Source organism: Tiliqua scincoides, chromosome 5, assembly GCF_035046505.1.
Source record: "Tiliqua scincoides isolate rTilSci1 chromosome 5, rTilSci1.hap2, whole genome shotgun sequence".
Lineage (NCBI taxonomy): Eukaryota > Metazoa > Chordata > Lepidosauria > Squamata > Scincidae > Tiliqua > Tiliqua scincoides.
The window spans coordinates 2,287,668-2,304,461 of record NC_089825.1 but is presented as its reverse complement, the minus strand read 5'-3'; the positions used below and the strand labels follow the sequence as shown (position 1 = coordinate 2,304,461).

General features: G+C 45.8%; 1 protein-coding gene across 1 annotated transcript in view; it reads left to right on the top strand.

Moving 5' to 3' along the window:
• CCDC12 (coiled-coil domain containing 12) overlaps positions 1–16,794 on the top strand; it is a 29,514-nt gene that overhangs the window by 547 nt on the left and 12,173 nt on the right. The window lies entirely within an intron of this gene.

The window sequence follows — 16,794 nt, the reverse complement described above, 5'->3', positions numbered from 1 at the left end:
CTGCTGCTCAGCCCTGCCCTCAACCCCAGGGGGGAGCAGTCCTGGGAGTCGGTCTGGCTGAAGGACCGTCCCAGACAGTGGCCACCCAGAAGCCCCTGCATTGGGGCTTCCTAGGAAGCCAGGAAAGCAGCAACTGGAGCTTGCGCTGCTGCACAGCAGGTGGGTGTGGAGGCAGGTGAGGCAGAGCCTCCCCTGGAACCCTTCATGAAGTGGGGTGGCAGGTGAGGCAGAGCCTCCCCACAAGTCCTTTGAAAAGTGCTGCCACCACCATGGGAGGTGCTCAAGCACACTCAACCCACACATGAAGTACATGGGTTGAATGTGCTTAAGCACCTAACCTGGTGATAGCAGCACTTTTCAAAGTACTCTGGTGGGGAGGTTCTGCCTCATCTCACATGGCAGCAGTGCTTTATGAAGGACGCAGGCGGGGGACCTTGCCTCACTTGCTCTTTGCTGTGAGTTGTTAACGGGGCTATTTATTGCTATCTGAAGAGGTCTGCTGCATTCTGCTGCAGTATTCAGAGGTATATGGTCCCTAAATTTGGAGGTCCCACTTAGCTATCATAGCTAATAAGTACCTTCCTAAATCAGATGAGTCCATCATTATCTAACCTGCTGATAGGACAGAGATGCATTACTGCTGCTTTTCAGTATCGGGTATTTAGAGGTATACTGCATATTTGAGCATGGCGATTTCATCCAGCTATTCTGCTTAATAGCTGCAGTGCGATACTCTCCCCCAGGGGTCCATAAGAAGAACCGTGCTGGATCAGAATGAGGTCCCTTCCTCTAGTCAGATTTCTGGGAAGCTTACAAGCAGGAGGTGAAGGTGGCAACCATCTCCTTCTGTTTGTCCTACAGCATTGCCTCTGATCATGAAAATTTCACTTAGCAACCCCCACTAATAGCTGTTGATAGGCCCTGTCCTTCATGAATCTGTGCAAACCCCTTTTAAAGCTGTCTGCATGCCAGTGACTAGTACTGCGTCTTGTGGGTTGTGAATTTTGTAACTTAATTATGCCTCTCATTTGGTATGGTTTTTGCATATAACTGAATGAGGTTGCTGAATTCTGGGCCCTACATTTTTGGATCATAAGAGGGAGATATAATTATTGGAAGCTTCTCAGTTTCACACACTTGCCACAGTTTTAAACGCACCTCCTCAATCTAAAATTTCTCAGTGATGTACTAATTTATTGTAGTCAGAGACCTTATTGTATAGGGGAGCATTTCAAAATGTGATCTTTTTAGAAATGTATAGATTGCTTTTCTCCAAAATATCCCATACTGTGTACAAGCTTAGAAACAAACATTTTCAAGATTAGCATTACTGAAACAGAAATAAAAACAAGTCAACCGAAATGGACTAGAACAGCAAACAGAAATTCTGTACTAGCTAGAATTCTCACCTTAAGCTACAGGCCTGGTGACACAGGGTGGTTACTGCTGGAGAATGAAATTGAACAGGTCCAGTGAGCCTCCTGGGAGACAGGTGTTCCATAGCCTTGTCATGATGGCAAAAAAGGCCCCACCCCCAATTTCCCATGAGATACATCTGGAGCTGGGCCTTTTCAGATAACCTCAGCTGACCAGCAGATTCAGATGGAGACCCCCAGGTTCAGGATACTCAAAGCCAGCACCTTAAATTGGACCTGGTAGAAAAGTGCCCACCAGCAGTAGACTAGCTTGTGCAGCCTGCTTGCTGGAGCCCAAACTTCTTAACTTTCTGCTGGCTGGCAGTGACCCTTCTTATTTGCCCAAACAGTTCAGCCTGGCAGTTTGCTGGTGTCTATTGCTGATCCTTTTGTTTTCCTGCCTGTTTCATTTTTTAAACTAAGTTTTTATTATTGTTGCTCTTTGTTTTTGGATGCTTATGTTTAATTGTTAACATTGTGTACAGTATTGTAATTATTGTTAGCTGTTCTGGGAACTTTCTCAATGAAGAGTGGGTTGCACTTTTGAAATAAATACATTGCTTTAAAAAGAATCTGACAGATTCCTTGAGGGATGGGGTCTGTCAGTAGCCTTTAGCCGGGATAGCTGGAATGGGAGCCTCCTTATTCAGAAGTCTTTTGATTTGCCAGATGGTGGGGGCAAATGAGAGTTGGTTATTTCCACCATGCCTTGCTTGTGAACTTCCCAGGGGCATCTGGCCAGCTTCTGTTAGATTGCTGGGCTGGAGTAAGTTATTAGGCAGTTCATCTGTTTACATTATTTGAGTGGATCTTCTCTGAGCTTTTCCACATGGATTTAACATAAGAAGGTTCGTATAGCTTTCTTCTTTTCTGTTAAAACTTGTGCAAAACACTGAGTTAACTGGCCAGTGAGAAGTGAATTGGTCATTTTGTTTTTTTACATGAGAGGGGATGTATTGTATTGGCAACCTTCAGTCTCGAAAGACTATGGTATCGCGCTCTGAAAGTTGCGCACAGCGTCTAGTGTGACTGAAAAGGCCAATCTAGGAGTGACAATCCCTTCCACACCGGGAGCAAGTGCAGTCTGTCCCTGGTCTGTCTCCCTGGCTGTGGGCCTTCCTTCTTTGCCTCTTTGCCTCAGACTGTTGGCAAAGTGTCTCTTCAAACTGGGAAAGGCCATGCTGCACAGCCTGCCTCCAAGTGGGCCGCTCAGAGGCCAGGGTTTCCCACTTGTTGAGGTCCACTCCTAAGGCCTTCAGATCCCTCTTGCAGATGTCCTTGTATCTCAGCTGTGGTCTACCTGTAGGGCGCTTTCCTTGCAGGAGTTCACCATAGAGGAGGGGTAGCCTTGGTCATTTGCAGTTGAGGCTTTTTCATGCTAACTAGGCCCTTGTTCTCTCTTGTGCTATTGCCTACTTCAGTGGTGGTTGCTTTTGTCACTAGTAAGCCTTTTACATTTTTAATTAAAAAGAAAGATGATAGCAGAGGTTTTGACAGCTCTCTCCTTGCCTCTGGTGCCCCTGAGAAGCTGTGTTTCTATGAATTATCCATGTTCAGAATAAAGTGATCTGTCTGGCCTGGCTGGCAAGATAAGCTGCCTTCCCCACAGCTCATGGTTTATTAATAGTTTGACTAATGAAGTTTTCTGACAGTTCCAGAAAACAGATTGCTTGGGACAAGCCTTGCTTCTGAAGTTCTGCTGGAATTTGCTTTGGGGAACTCTGATAACCTCCTGGGTGACCTTTTAGGTGTTAAAAGGTGCCACCAAGCACTCCTGGCATGGGGGATGGTCTTTTTGATGTGAATGGAATTTCCACATTTGTCACCTTTCTTGAGCTCTTGGTGTGGGCAAAAATTGAGCCCCATTTATAAATTAACTATAACCTGGTCGTTGAGGATTAAATGTGGTCTCCACAGACAGAGGCAGTGTATTCCAGCAATAGCATCTGCTGGGCCAAAACAATAGACTAGAGCAGTGATTTTCAAGCACTCTGCTGTGGCACATTGGTGTGCCACAAATGGTCTGCAGGTGTGCTGCAGGAGTTCGGAGGAGGGTCATATATTAGTAGGGCCATTGGGAGATGTGAGCCCATGATCAGCAGGGCAGTGTACCTTGTCAATTGTCAAAAAAACTGATGGTGTGCCTTGACAATTTTAATGTCTTCTCAGTGTGCAATAAAATGGAAAAGGCTGAAAATCACTGAACTAGGATGGCCTCGCTTGTAAGCTTTCCAGAGGTGCCTGACTGGCTGCAATTGGAAACAGACTGTTCAGTGATGCATTTATAAGATTTGTAACCTGTCTTATCACCAGATGATCTCAAGGCACATGACAAGAGCAGTAAAACAAAAGTAGAAAAAAGCCTTAAAATTGGAGGGAAGAACAATAAAACATCAGCAAGCAGCAAAAAACCTGATTGGCCAGGTCTCAGGCATTTTTAAAAGTTATTCAGGGCACCAGAGACCAGGATGGACTCTGCCTGGTGCCTAAAGGATAGCAACATGAGTGCCAGGTGCACATGCGTGGGTGGGAGTTCTACAGTTTGGACACCCGACCGACACTGAAGAGACCCTCTCTTTAGTAGCCACCCACCTAACCTAAGAAGGTGAGTGGAGGAAGGCACTGTGTGTTGGCATCCTTCAGTCTCCGAAGACTATGGTGTCACACTCTGAATGGTGGTTCTGGAACAGAGTGTCCTCTCCAGTGTGCGAAGCCTGGGTAAAGTAGGTATGGAGGATAGGCTGTTACCCATGCAGCAAATCCCCCCTCTCTACATCGCTGAAATGGTCCAATGGAAAGGCAGAGGCCAATACGGTTGGTTCCAGCGGTGTCGCAGGAGTTGCCAGAACATGACTGTGTTCAACCATGAACTGCCTCAGGGACTCCGGCTCCAGATTTTGCCTGGAGGTTGACTCCTGAAGCCTTTTCCATAACTGGATGTAGCCACAAGGCAGTGGAGGTTTGGGATCAGAGTTTTCCTTCTCTCAGATGAGCTGCCTTCCCAGTCTGACAAGTCCCATCTACCCGGTGGCTGTTTAGTCACCTCTTACAACAAGTACAGCCAAACTTAGGGCCTATTCTTATCCCGCAGCCCCCAGGGGAAAGGAAGGCACTAAAGCAGAACTAAATGGTAAGCAGGTTCATTTGGGGGAAGACGGCCTCTTAGATTGAGTAAGTCTTTGGTCAGATCCACCAAGGGAATTCTCCCTGCATAATTCAATATTATTCAATATGGTGGGATTGGGGATCAAGGATGGAAGTGTGTTGGACCCCACACAACTAGTTGCGCCAATCCAAAAGGGGAGGCTCAGGAGTTGTAAGTGGTCTGATACTTTGCCTTGTGTCTCAGTTCAAATTTCCTAAAATCTGGGTAGAAAGTCTTGCAGCTCTGCTAGTAATTGATTGTACTTCATTCCTCTCACTCTGAGAAACCAAGTGTAGCATTTTACACAAGTAAATTATTCTGGTTGCATTTGGTCATGGGTGCAACAGCTCTGGTTGGCTATGTGTTGGAGTCCCTGTGTGTGCTTCACTGGTGCATTGTCTGTCTTCACAGGCAGCTTTGGCTCACAGTAAGCAAAGTCTTTTTTTTTTTTTTTCCCAAATAATACAGAAAGGAAAGAGAACACTAGTTGGACTGGTGTGATAAGGTATGTGGCTTGCTCTGGCTGAAGGAGGAAGCTTAATTCATGCGCTGCTGTTTAAATTCAGGAATCAAGTTGCAGATAATAAATTTAACTGGCTGTTGGACTTGCTCATTGTTTTAGCAAGCAGTCATTATCAAGACTTAGGACGAATAAAAACTGGTGATTTTTAAAAGGGAAAGTCTCTTTAAAAAATTAAATCAAGTTTAATTTAGGTTTAAAAATGTTACATTAAGTGTTTCTTAAAAACCTGGTTTAAAATATTTGAGTGTAATACAAACATACATATTAAACATATCTTAAAATCTCATAACCCTACTATCTCATAACCCTACTATCCCACCCATTGGGCAGGGTTCTGTCAACTACCCCATTCATTTCAATGGCAGGGATATAAGCACATGCTTTGGTTACAGCAGAAGAGATAAGAATGTGTTTAAATCTCTTGACACCCATTGGACACCCATAAAGTCCTTACAGCCTGTTTTCCTATGTGTTTGTTTAAAAAAAAAAAAAAAAAGCAAACCAGGGACAAAAATGCATGGTGGTTTCTGGTGTTTTAAAATGGACCATGTCTTGTGGTGGTTGTTCATATGGTGTAAGCCAAAGAGCCTGAACATTTACTTTTGATGTGATGGGAAAATGCTGTTCTGCCATGATTGCCAACCTTTGCTTCTGGGAATTTCATTTTCAAATAGTGGTCATGCTTAGTGTCCCCACATGTATAAGGGGAGCCAAAGAGAAATTCTTAATTTCATAATTGCTCCCCCATATCCTGTGGGATAAGAGACCAGACCTTTGGGATACATGACCAGAGATTTGGAATGGTGGTCTTGACAAATACAAGGCTTCTGCTGTAAAGGAAACTTTTGTTTGTTACAGAAACTAGACAGTTACATGCATATTCAGAAAGTTGGAAACATGATTTAAATTGGCCCCTTTTTCTTTTTGGATTGACTCTGCAGCCCTGGTTCTCAGACCTGTCATGGGACCTAGTGACACACAAATAGATGTAGGAACTGAGCAGTAGAATATAAATGGGGGGAAAGGGAGCTAAACTGCCAGGCTCCATCTGTCTCTTTCCTGGGAAGCCCTTGGGTTTTGGTCTGACCTGAATCTGGTTTTTTTTTCCTTTACTTGGCTCTAGTCCAGTACATCAGTTGAAGTATGACAAGAGGGCAGGTAGGACAGATAGAATTGAGGGTCTCCTGCTGACTCTTGGAGGCCAGTGTGAAGGCCGTAGAAGGTCCAGTATGATAGAGGGGCTAGAACCAGTGAATTCCCATTTTCTGTGAGAATCTGTCTCTGGTTCCAGAAGAGAACTCACTGCTAGTTGCAGCCTTGTTCACTTGTGTAAGTTGCGTGATTTTGCTTGGACTGATGGCAGAGCACCAGGTCCTGCAGACCCTTAGGGAAAAGACCAAGCTTTATTTCATTAGAGCACATATTCCCCTCCCCCTTTGCTGGTTTCCCTCCTTGGAACTAGCTGAGGCTAGTCTGCCTTTTCCCATCACCGAACCTGGAGATCACAGTGTTAGTACCCCAGCCCCACAATCTCTGAAACATCCCCTCCTCCTCCCAGCAGATACAGGTAAATCCTTTGGCCTCTGCAACCCTGTCCATTGCCCCCCCCCCATCTTTTGTGTCTTGTATACAGTCAAACTGACAACATTGTTAGAATTACTATCCTTTTCTTTGTGTTATGTGTGTTGGAGTCCAGAACTTTTACCAGTTAAGGAAGGGAGCCTGGCCTCAGGCATACTGTGAACTGCCTCAGCCATTGCTGTGGCTGCTTGAACAGCTGGGTTGCCCAACTGAAATGACACTGAGTACCTGCAGTGTTGGGTAGGAGGAACTGCCTGGTGAGAGAGGCACGTTTTTCCCACTGCAAGAGTTTGGGTAGCACACCAAGGGGATTGTTCCTTGCCTGTAGCTGTGATTTAGGCCACAGTGAACACAGACTCAGCCATGGTTTTGTGCTGTAGTTGGAATCTTCGGGCTCCTTCTTTCCTTTTCCCCAGTCTTCTCCTTAAGAACATAAGAACATAAGAACAGCCCCACTGGATCAGGCCATAGGCCCATCTAGTCCAGCTTCCTGTATCTCACAGCGGCCCACCAAATGCCCCAGGGAGCACACCAGATAACAAGAGACCTCATCCTGGTGCTCTCCCCTACATCTGGCATTCTGACTTAACCCATTCCTAAAATCAGGAGGTTGCGCATACACATCATGGCTTGTACCCCATAATGGATTTTTCCTCCAGAAACTCGTCCAATCCCCTTTTAAAGGCGTCTAGGCTAGACGCCAGCACCACATCCTGTGGCAAGGAGTTCCACAGACCGACCACGCGCTGAGTAAAGAAATATTTTCTCTTGTCTGTCCTAACCCGCCCAACACTCAATTTTAGTGGATGTCCCCTGGTTCTGGTATTATGTGAGAGTGTAAAGAGCATCTCTCTATCCACTCTGTCCTTCCCCTGCATAATTTTGTATGTCTCAATCATGTCTGCCCTCAGGCGTCTCTTTTCTAGGCTGAAGAGGCCCAAACGCCGTAGCCTTTCCTCATAAGGAAGGTGCCCCAGCCCCGTAATCATCTTAGTCGCTCTCTTTTGCACCTTTTCCATTTCCACTATGTCTTTTTTGAGATGCGGCGACCAGAACTGGACACAATACTCCAGGTGTGGCCTTACCATAGATTTGTACAACGGCATTATAATCCTTCTGCCACTGCGTAACCCCCCCCCCCGCTCTTTAGCCTCTGTTTCTCCAGGTATTCTCTCTGGTTTCCATGCTAACATCTGGCTTCCCTCTCCCCTCCGTCCCTCCATTATGCACTCCCTTCTCCTTGTAAAGGATTTCCTCCAGCCTAGAAACTCCTGGTGGTGAGACCTAGTTGGGTGAGTGATGGTATTCTTTTTTATTCCCCAGTCATTGTGCAACAATGTCATCCCTGCAACAAAAGCTGTATGTTGTTGCACCCATATCTTTGTCCTCATCCTCATTTCATCCCATTCAGTGGGATTGGGCCTTGAGCCACTGCACTTGATCCCTGCTCATATAGTAGATTTCCACCGTAGGCACATGTTACTCATGTCTTAGAAAATGCCTGGTAAAGTACCGTGAGCCAAGTTTGTGATGTAGCCTATACCTGTGGTTCCCAAACTGTGCTGTGGCAAACTCATAGGGGTGTCACGGAAAGTCCCTGGTGGCCTCTTCTTCCGGCTCTTCCAGGTTCCACCATCTTGGCTAACCTCAGGTCATGAGAGAGCTCATGGGATTCTTGCGAGATCTTGTACAAAGTTTGTGCAATTTCGGGGGAGTGCTGGCTTTTGGTGCCTCTGCGACAGAGTGCCATGGACGAAGGGCACTGTGATTTTAGTAAGTTAGGGAACCACTGGCCTGTACTGTAAGTAATTACAATATTTTGGCATTGCTAAGGAAATTAGCTGCCTTGCTTTGAGAAAGCCCCTTCAGGTTTAGAAAGTTGTATCTTTTCGCTTTTCCAGCAAGCTCCAGGCTATGATTCAGGTCACCTTCTCCTAAAATACTGATTCTAAGAAGTGTTGAACTGGTGTTTGGAGTCAGCAGGAAGTTCAGACTCTCAGGATGCCAGCTGATGGTATGAAAAATGCTGAAATATCTCAGGTTCAGCATGGTGAATGTGACAACTCTGAGAATTAACAGTTGTATTTTTAAACCTGTTGGCGCCAGTCAGTGTGCTGTATAAATCATGAAGTGGGTGAGCAGGCATGATTGTGAGAGGACTTTCTAAACACATTTTACAAGTACTTGGAAAATGGAAGGATTTGTAGCAAAATACCTTCCACATATAACCATTGTGTTCCTTTTGTTTCTTTTTTAGAGTCCATAAATTTTTCCACTGGGTCACATTATTCCCTCTGTATATTCAGGTTTTTTTTGTGTAATGGTTACTTGAGGGAATTTTTGCCAGGAGGGGCAATAGTGCACTTGAACTATCTTTTGATCAGTTGCATGTGTGTCAAGCATCCCCTACTCCTTGTCAGGCCTTGGTCTGGCTTGGAACCATACTGCCACTAGTGGGGTCCAATTGTGGAGCTTGCCAATGTAGTCAAGACAGGCTGGGATCAAGTGCTGAGTCAGACAGACAATACAGGTCTAGCCTTGTTATACACAGATTTTTTATATACTGATTTGACTTAACAGGAATGGCCATCGCAAATGAGAAGGAACGTGCTGATCCGCAGAGAAGGGGAAAAATGCATCCCTTCAAAATCACAGTTTAAAAACCTGTTTTTTCACTATTGTAGAGAGACAGTCATGTAAGTGATTATAGGTATAACCTAATTATCCAGATTCCACAGATTTTTCTTTCTCAGCTCATGAGAAAGGCTTTTTAAATTAAAGGAAAACCATCATTTAACAATAGCCTTAATGTGAGAGAGGGCAGCCAGCTGAAATCATTCTCTTTCCAAGCTTCACTCCAAGGCAAAGGGACCCCTCCCTTCCCCCAGCACATGAAAGAAAGATCACTTTGCTCTGGGTGAAGGGAGGGGTTGCTGGCTCTCCTGGAGAGAGACTGATAGTGACTTTGTCTTAACATAACAAAGGTCAGCAAGGCTGTTTTTAAATCACTGAGCAAAGGGACATAGTTACATTGTTTTTTAAAATTGATTTGCTTTAGTGGGATTTTTGCCATCCACTGAATTCAGGGAACAGAACCCATTACTCAAAAGGGAATAATGAGGCTCAGTCTGTAGTCAGAAGGGTCAGAGAGAGAAAGCTTAGTTAAGCATGGTGTGGGGTTGAGTACTGAAGGAGGCAGGGCATTTTGTTTTGTAACTTCAGCTGAGTAATGTTACTCGGACTAAGGGACCTGGGCCTGTAGAAACTGCTGTGGAGATCTAACCAGGCTCTTGTTTTCTGTTCAGATTCCCTGGGCACAAAAGGAGCAGTACCAGCTCTGGCCGTGGTGGTGGTGTTGCTGCAGGTCTGCAGTGCAGATCGAGCCAAGAGCTTCTTCAGTCTGGGTGGCTCAGGGAATCGGGTGCCTGGGCTCTGCCACAAGGCTCTCCAGTCGGAGACCCGCAGCACTCTCTCCCTATGGAATGAGCTTGCCTCAAGCCAGGATCAACCATATGTATTGCAGCAGGACTGTGTGCATGCCATGTCCCTGTGACAAACAAGCTGCAATCTTCTTCTGTGAATCACCAACAGAGTGTATTACCTACTCCCAGATGGCTCAGTTTGTACTTGTTGGCTGCTAGTGACTTACTTTTTTGGGGAAAAAATTCTTGGGCAGGAAAGCTTTTCAAAATGTGAAGTGCCAGGCTTTCACAGGGCTGAAAAATGTTTCAAATTCTTAGGTGGCTGAGTCAAGATACTGAGACATCCAAGAAGCATGTCCATGCATGCTTGACCTTGAGTAGCAAAGTCAAGCTAGAAGTTGAATGTTCTAGATCAGCGGGCATCAAACACCTGCCTGTGGCCCAGATCCAGCGTCCAAGAACAGCCCCCACATGAACAAAACTTACTGTCCTGCAGGACAGCCTAGTATCTTCCTTCCTGATCTCCCCAGAACTTTGCACCAGTAAGCCACTTTCTCTGCCCTTTTCCCCAGCAGGCTCTGCACCTGTATTTCTGGGCAGACATGGCTGCCCAGCACAAACAGACATGACTGCCCAGCACGAGGTTCTGGGGAGATCAGGAAGGAAGATATGAGGCTGCCCTACAAATTGGTTAGCTCTGTTTGCTCTGGGGACAAGTTTTCCAAAGAGCAGCGGTCCATCATTTGAAGACTGCTGTTCTAGATACTATCAACAGTGGAGGGGGAAAGTTAAAATGCACTGGTCTGCTTTACTATTAGGGGAAAAAGGGGGAATGTTGAATAGTAAAAATATGCAAGAAGATTTCTTAGAAGGCAAAACTTGTCAATTGACGGAACAGGTTGGCGAGTCAGGATCTTCTCCAGGTGATCTTTGCCCAACAAAAAGAGGGCTCTTGTTTCCTTTGCATCAACAAGTTACTTTCATAGGTATGTGCTGGTGGGTGGGCAGACTAGTAAGAGTTTTCATTGTTGCTTTTCAGTGCTGACAGAATAGATGTTGAGTGCCCAAGGTGGCCCTCTTGACGCCAGTGGGCTTGGTTCCAGAGAATTCTCTTTCATAGTGGCAGCTTGGTGCAGTGGTCAAGTGTGCCCCCCCACCTGTATGCTTCCATTGACTTGGCACACACTGACCCTATTCTGGAGCGCTTGACTGCAGGAGTTGCTTAAATCCAAGGTCATCTTGCATGATTGACCCATCCCCAGTCCCCCTCTTTTTTTAAGCTTATCTTCCAGAGATACCAGCAGAGGGGACTCCTTTTGGGAAGAAGCCAACCACTACCAGGAAAGGGGAGTTTGTGAGAGAGAAGCTTCTTTTCTAAAAATGGGTGGGGGGAGGAGAACAAGCCCTGACTTGGCTAATGAGGCTTGCAGCGTTGGGGAGCTGTCCCTTGTCAGGTAGCTTTGGCTTTTTGCAGCAGGCCCTTTTCACTTAGTTTTTGAAGCGGGATGGAACGGGAGAAAAGGTTCAAGAAACTGGTTAATGATCACGTCCATAAATGCACAGTGAGATCTGTCTTGCACCCAAGTCAGGGTGCTTAATTGGTATGTGTAAAGCATGTGAGTTACATTTGCAAAGGAGTCCCTGGTGTTGCTGGAAATTAACCTATTATGAGTGTGCGTGTATCATACATATATAAATAGCTGCTCCTGACTTAAATATGAGAGTTAACGTAGCCATGTTGCTGTACACGGCACTTGACAGTGGATACCGTGCTCAAGAGAGGCTTTTGCCTTTGAGTAGCTTATGGTAGATTATATTTCTCAGTTATGATCCCTTTTGGCACAGCCCTGGCTGAGGAAGTTAAGCTTCTTCTTTGTTCTGTGACTGTGTAAATGGGAAGAACCCAGAATCCTAAAGTGAGCAGATGAGGCTCCCCGTCCCCCTACAAATTCTACCTTCTGAGAAATACGTTCTGCATACGTGTACTATCAGTTTCCCTTATCCCCCTTTTTCTCCTTGGGAGGGTACATCAGCTGTGTGTATCATTAGCAGTTGTCTCACCTCTTTGTCTTGGTGGGGGGAAGTGGGTTTTTAACTGGCATAACTTAAAAATCTGAATATTTTCTGCATCCTCTCCAGTTTTGTCCTGGTCATACTGCCCTTTTTTGCACAATCTAGATTTTTTCAAGTGGATGGGATTTTGGCTTGTGTTTCCCTCCACGCCACCACCTGCTTCAGCACTGTGAAAATCCAAGGGAACATTTTAGCCTTTAGTTGGGTGGCACAGAAGCCTGCAATCTCTGATAACAGCGGGAAGAGGAGCAAACATGAGGTGCTTAAAATAGGGCTGCCTCTGGAATGTGGCTGCCTGGACAAGGTTTTCTTTCCCCGTTAAACTCTCTCTCGCAGTGCAGTGGGCCCTACTAAGCTACTGTTTGGGTTTTATTGACATTCTCCATAAAGTCAAGAGGATGGGGACATAAAGTCAGTAGCAGTTCCCAAACTAGATCCAGGACCCAGTTTTTGTTGGGTTGTGAAATTGACAAGGTGGATTTGCCTCTGTGCATTATAGGTTAAACAACCTGCTACTGGGGGGGGGGGGATCACTGCAGCCCAATCATCATTATAACCACACAGCTTTGAGCAGCTGATAGTTTGATGCTTTTTTAAAGTGGGTTCCAATGCTAACAAATTTGGGAACCTCTGGACTACGGTTTTTTCTTGGTGTTGGTAGCTAGCCATGACTTACAGCCTCTGATTTCCTCTCCCTCCCCCATCCTGTCTAGCCCATGCAGTCAATTTAAGAAAGAGGAGATCAGTCTCTCCCTTCAAGCTGAGCTTTTGAAGCAACGGTGAAATTCTGTGGCTGCCCCTGAGTGTGCCCATGTCTTGACATGCCCTGCAAGACTAGCCTTGTCCCTCTTGAATCCTCTGCAAATAGCAGAGTACTCAGAAGAGGGGTGGGAGTGGTGGGTATCTTCAGCCCCAAATGAGATTCCTTCTGCCTCTGTATTCTCTGCAGTGCCCAGAGAATACACTCATTCTGGAGACCACACACCTGGTTTCCCACAGGAAGGAAGCCTTCACCTTTCCCTGTATTCTCTGCAGTGCCCAGAGAATACAGGGAAAGTTGAAGGCTTCCTTCCTGTGGGAAACCAGAGGTGTGTGGTCTCCAGAATGAGTGTGGTGGTTGCCCCTTGTGACCATATTTTGGGACCCATGAGAGTAGGAATGTGTGGAACCATGCTTAAGAGAGTTTGTAAGAGCCCAATGCCATCCAGCTTTCTAGCGCTGATGCAGCTGCAGTCCAGGCCTGAGACGAGGAACAGTCATTCCCTTACCTCAGCGATTCCCAAATTTTTTTGACTGGCAGTTCCCTTCACCTACTGGGCCATTGGCTGTGGTTCCCCATTAGCGCCATAATGCTATACATTGTATAGGGCAGCAGATTTTTTGCGAGGATTCCACCTTTTGACAGCCCCGCTCTCTGTTCTGTTACAGGGAAAATACCTGTGGCCCTTGTGACTGATGCACACGTGTGCTTGCATTGGCTCAGTAGGGAGGAGTGCAAGGATTTGACTTTCATGGAAGCACTGAAGGGCCTTTGGTTTTTAAGTCTTCCCCCTCCCCCTGTTTGTTTTCCTGTGTGAAGTCCTACATTCAGGCTGGTGATATCAGTCATTTCCATAGCAACCCACCGTGCTTGAACAAGGATTATGACTTCAAGAAGGCCAAGCCGCGGAGCTTTTAAGAGAACTCTCAGGCAAGCTGGCTCTGGGGAAACTGGTGGAGGAGATAAGCACATTCCTCTCCAAGTAGGTGGGCATGTCTGAAGGATGTTTAAATCCTGCGTGCCCTTACAGCAGGGCTGGGGGGAACAAAGCAGCAACCTCCAATCCTGGGTACCGTTACTGAACGCCCTACAGCAGTTAGGAAGCAAAGGTTTGGGAGACGCTTTCCCAGTTGACTTATTCCTGGGTGCTTGGAATGTTTCCAGCATCTCCCTTCGCTTGCAGCAGATCTGCAGCCCCAGTGTCGCAACCGTCTTCTGTGCATTGGTGGTGATGAAGAGGCAGGGGCATGATCCTTGACTCCTTGCTGGATGGTTGCCAAGCTTGGAGGCAAGCCATGAAACTCGCCCTGCTTCTAATCTTTTTGAGCATCTGCTCGAAGGCAGTAGGGTAGCACCCTCTGATTGCTAACTGTAGCTTGCTTGGAAAATGAGGTGAAATACCTCTGCTTTCCATCTTGAATACCAGGTGTGGAGGAGGTGTATGTTACATCAGTTGTATAAATGGAATTTCAGACAGCCCAAGCAAAACAGACAGTGGCCCTTTTGTAGCAAGAGCCCCTGCAGTACCTTGGAATGGCAGGGGTGCAGAAACTTCTGCCTTTGTGAGCAGGCAAGGCGGCATTCTTCAAATTCCCCATCCCCCAAAGTTTACCCCATTTACTCTGAGTTGGGTGTGCTCAGTGCCCACATTTAAACAAAAATTAGCAGCAAAGGAAATAGTCCTCCATATGTTCCCCAGAAGTGGGGAAGGGAATCCAGAAAACAGATTTTGCTGTTGATCTGTAGGGGTCTGAAGAAGTTCTGCTCACCTAGATGGTTCTTAGAGAGTTAAACTCCTGAGCAAAGCAGTTGGTTCCAGAAGCAGGGAAGAGGAGAGCATTTGGCCCTGCCTCTGTCTGTGATTGGCTCTTGTGTCGCCACCTGCCATCTGTTTAGTGTATTGCAGCCAAGTGGAGTTTTGTCACCATCTGTCCATCAGCAGATGCAGTGAGTAAGCTCTCCAGTTTGCTCGGTTCGAAAATTCCACCCTCTGATAAAGGTCCCAGAGGGCTGACAAGACTGAAACTGTTGCTGGAGACAAGAGAGTTGCAGAAAAAAGGGGGAATAATAATATAATAATAATAAACTTTATTTGTATCCCACCCTTCTCCCTAAAAGGGACCCAGGGTGGCTAACAACATGTAAAAACAGATTTAAAAAACATAAATTGGCAATAAATAGCAGATAAAAAACATATTAAAAACACATTAACAGAGACCATAAAAACAGTAGACAGAATAAAAAGAGCATAAAAGAGCAAATCACAGAGGAATCTGGCCTGTAAAAAACTAAAAGATGTATAAAAAAAGTTAAGAAGGCCAAGAAATCAGAAGGCTTGTTGAAACAGCAGGGAAATGTCACTAAAAAGCTGAGCAGAATCTTGGAAATTGGGACCAGTTTTTCTCTGCTGACAAATGGCTCAAAGTCCCACGCATTGCAGGTGGCAAGTGATGGAGAAAGAACTGGCACCCTGGGGAACTGCCACCAGGCAGTGTAGGCCATGTTGGACTAGGTGGTCAGCCTTGGTGTAAGGCTGTTTCACAGGTTCTTATAAGTCTGCTTGTGTGTTGGGCCCAAACTAGCCTTTGGGTTGAGTTTCTAGAAGGGGTCTTAGGTTTCTTAGATGAGAAACTGACTGTAGTCGAGAAGGTTTATGTTGAAGCTTGGAACCTGTGGGGAAGAGGAGCTGCGGGCAGGGGAGCCAGCTTAGTTAGGGGGGTCTCAACTTGCTGGTCACCAGGAGAATTTTCAGGAGTGGGGCTTGTATCCAGCTCTCAGACAATTGGAAGATTGACCAGGGAGCTTGTCAGGAATTCCTAAAGGAGACCAAGAAGGTGGTAGACATAGTTTCCCAGGTTTCTTTCCCTGGATCTAAAGAACTGAGGTTCTAGTCTTGTTTGTGCTGATACCTGATTTAACCAGTGATAGAACAACGTGTATGTTTTGAGCATCATTTGATAGAAACCTTTTATTGGAAAAATTTGCCTGCCACCGTTCCATTAGAAGAACTTCTAGGCTGATCAGCAGGTTGATGATTACTGAAATATTGAATATGCTGCTTTTCAATTAAAAAAAAAGTTTTCAAAGTACTTTGCATGGAAAACTGTTCCTCAGTCTCCCTTCTATCATTTTGTTTTTTTAATCTTCAGCATTGTTGTATTGAGCACTCTGTGCGTGATTCTGGTTTGCTCATCCTTTAGGGATTGCCACATTTATTCTTAACATACAGCGGGGTTGTTGGGTTTTCTTCAACATAATGTGAAGCATTTTGCATGTTCTGAAAGCGCTACACAAATGCATCGTTGCACTGGAGTGCAGGATGATTTTGACATTATTCTCATTCCAAAAAGGGCCTCCAGCAGTGTACTAGTTTTTTATCATAATCTTGTACCTGGAGGTATTTGAAAACAGTGTTATTTATTGTACTCGGAAGTAAGTCCATTGTGTTCGGTAAAATTAAGGCTATAATCCTGTCTTGCTCACCGGAAACCAGTGCCTCTACTCGTACCACCTGATGATGCAGTCCAGACCACTTTTGGTCTGTGGACCACAATTTTAAAAGTTGCTCCAGTATCAACAAAGGCCCTGCTTTCTGCTTGCCTTGCTGAATGGGCTCAGGCAACCAGCAATAATAGAAATATAACTGCTTGGTGCATCCCAGCTCTTCCTTTTCCATTTCTTTCATGCGGAGCACACGCAGTGGGAAATTGCTGAGAGGCAAGTCTAGAGCAAAACAAGATGAAGCCCAAATGCTGGTGCCTGAGCCATCATTTACACGCAGTTCGTGCGGCAGCCCTGTTTTTGCCTTGCTGTGCTAGGTTAGCTTCAGGCTTGGTGGGCGTTCTCACTGACCCAGTTTTCTTTCTCTCCTGCAG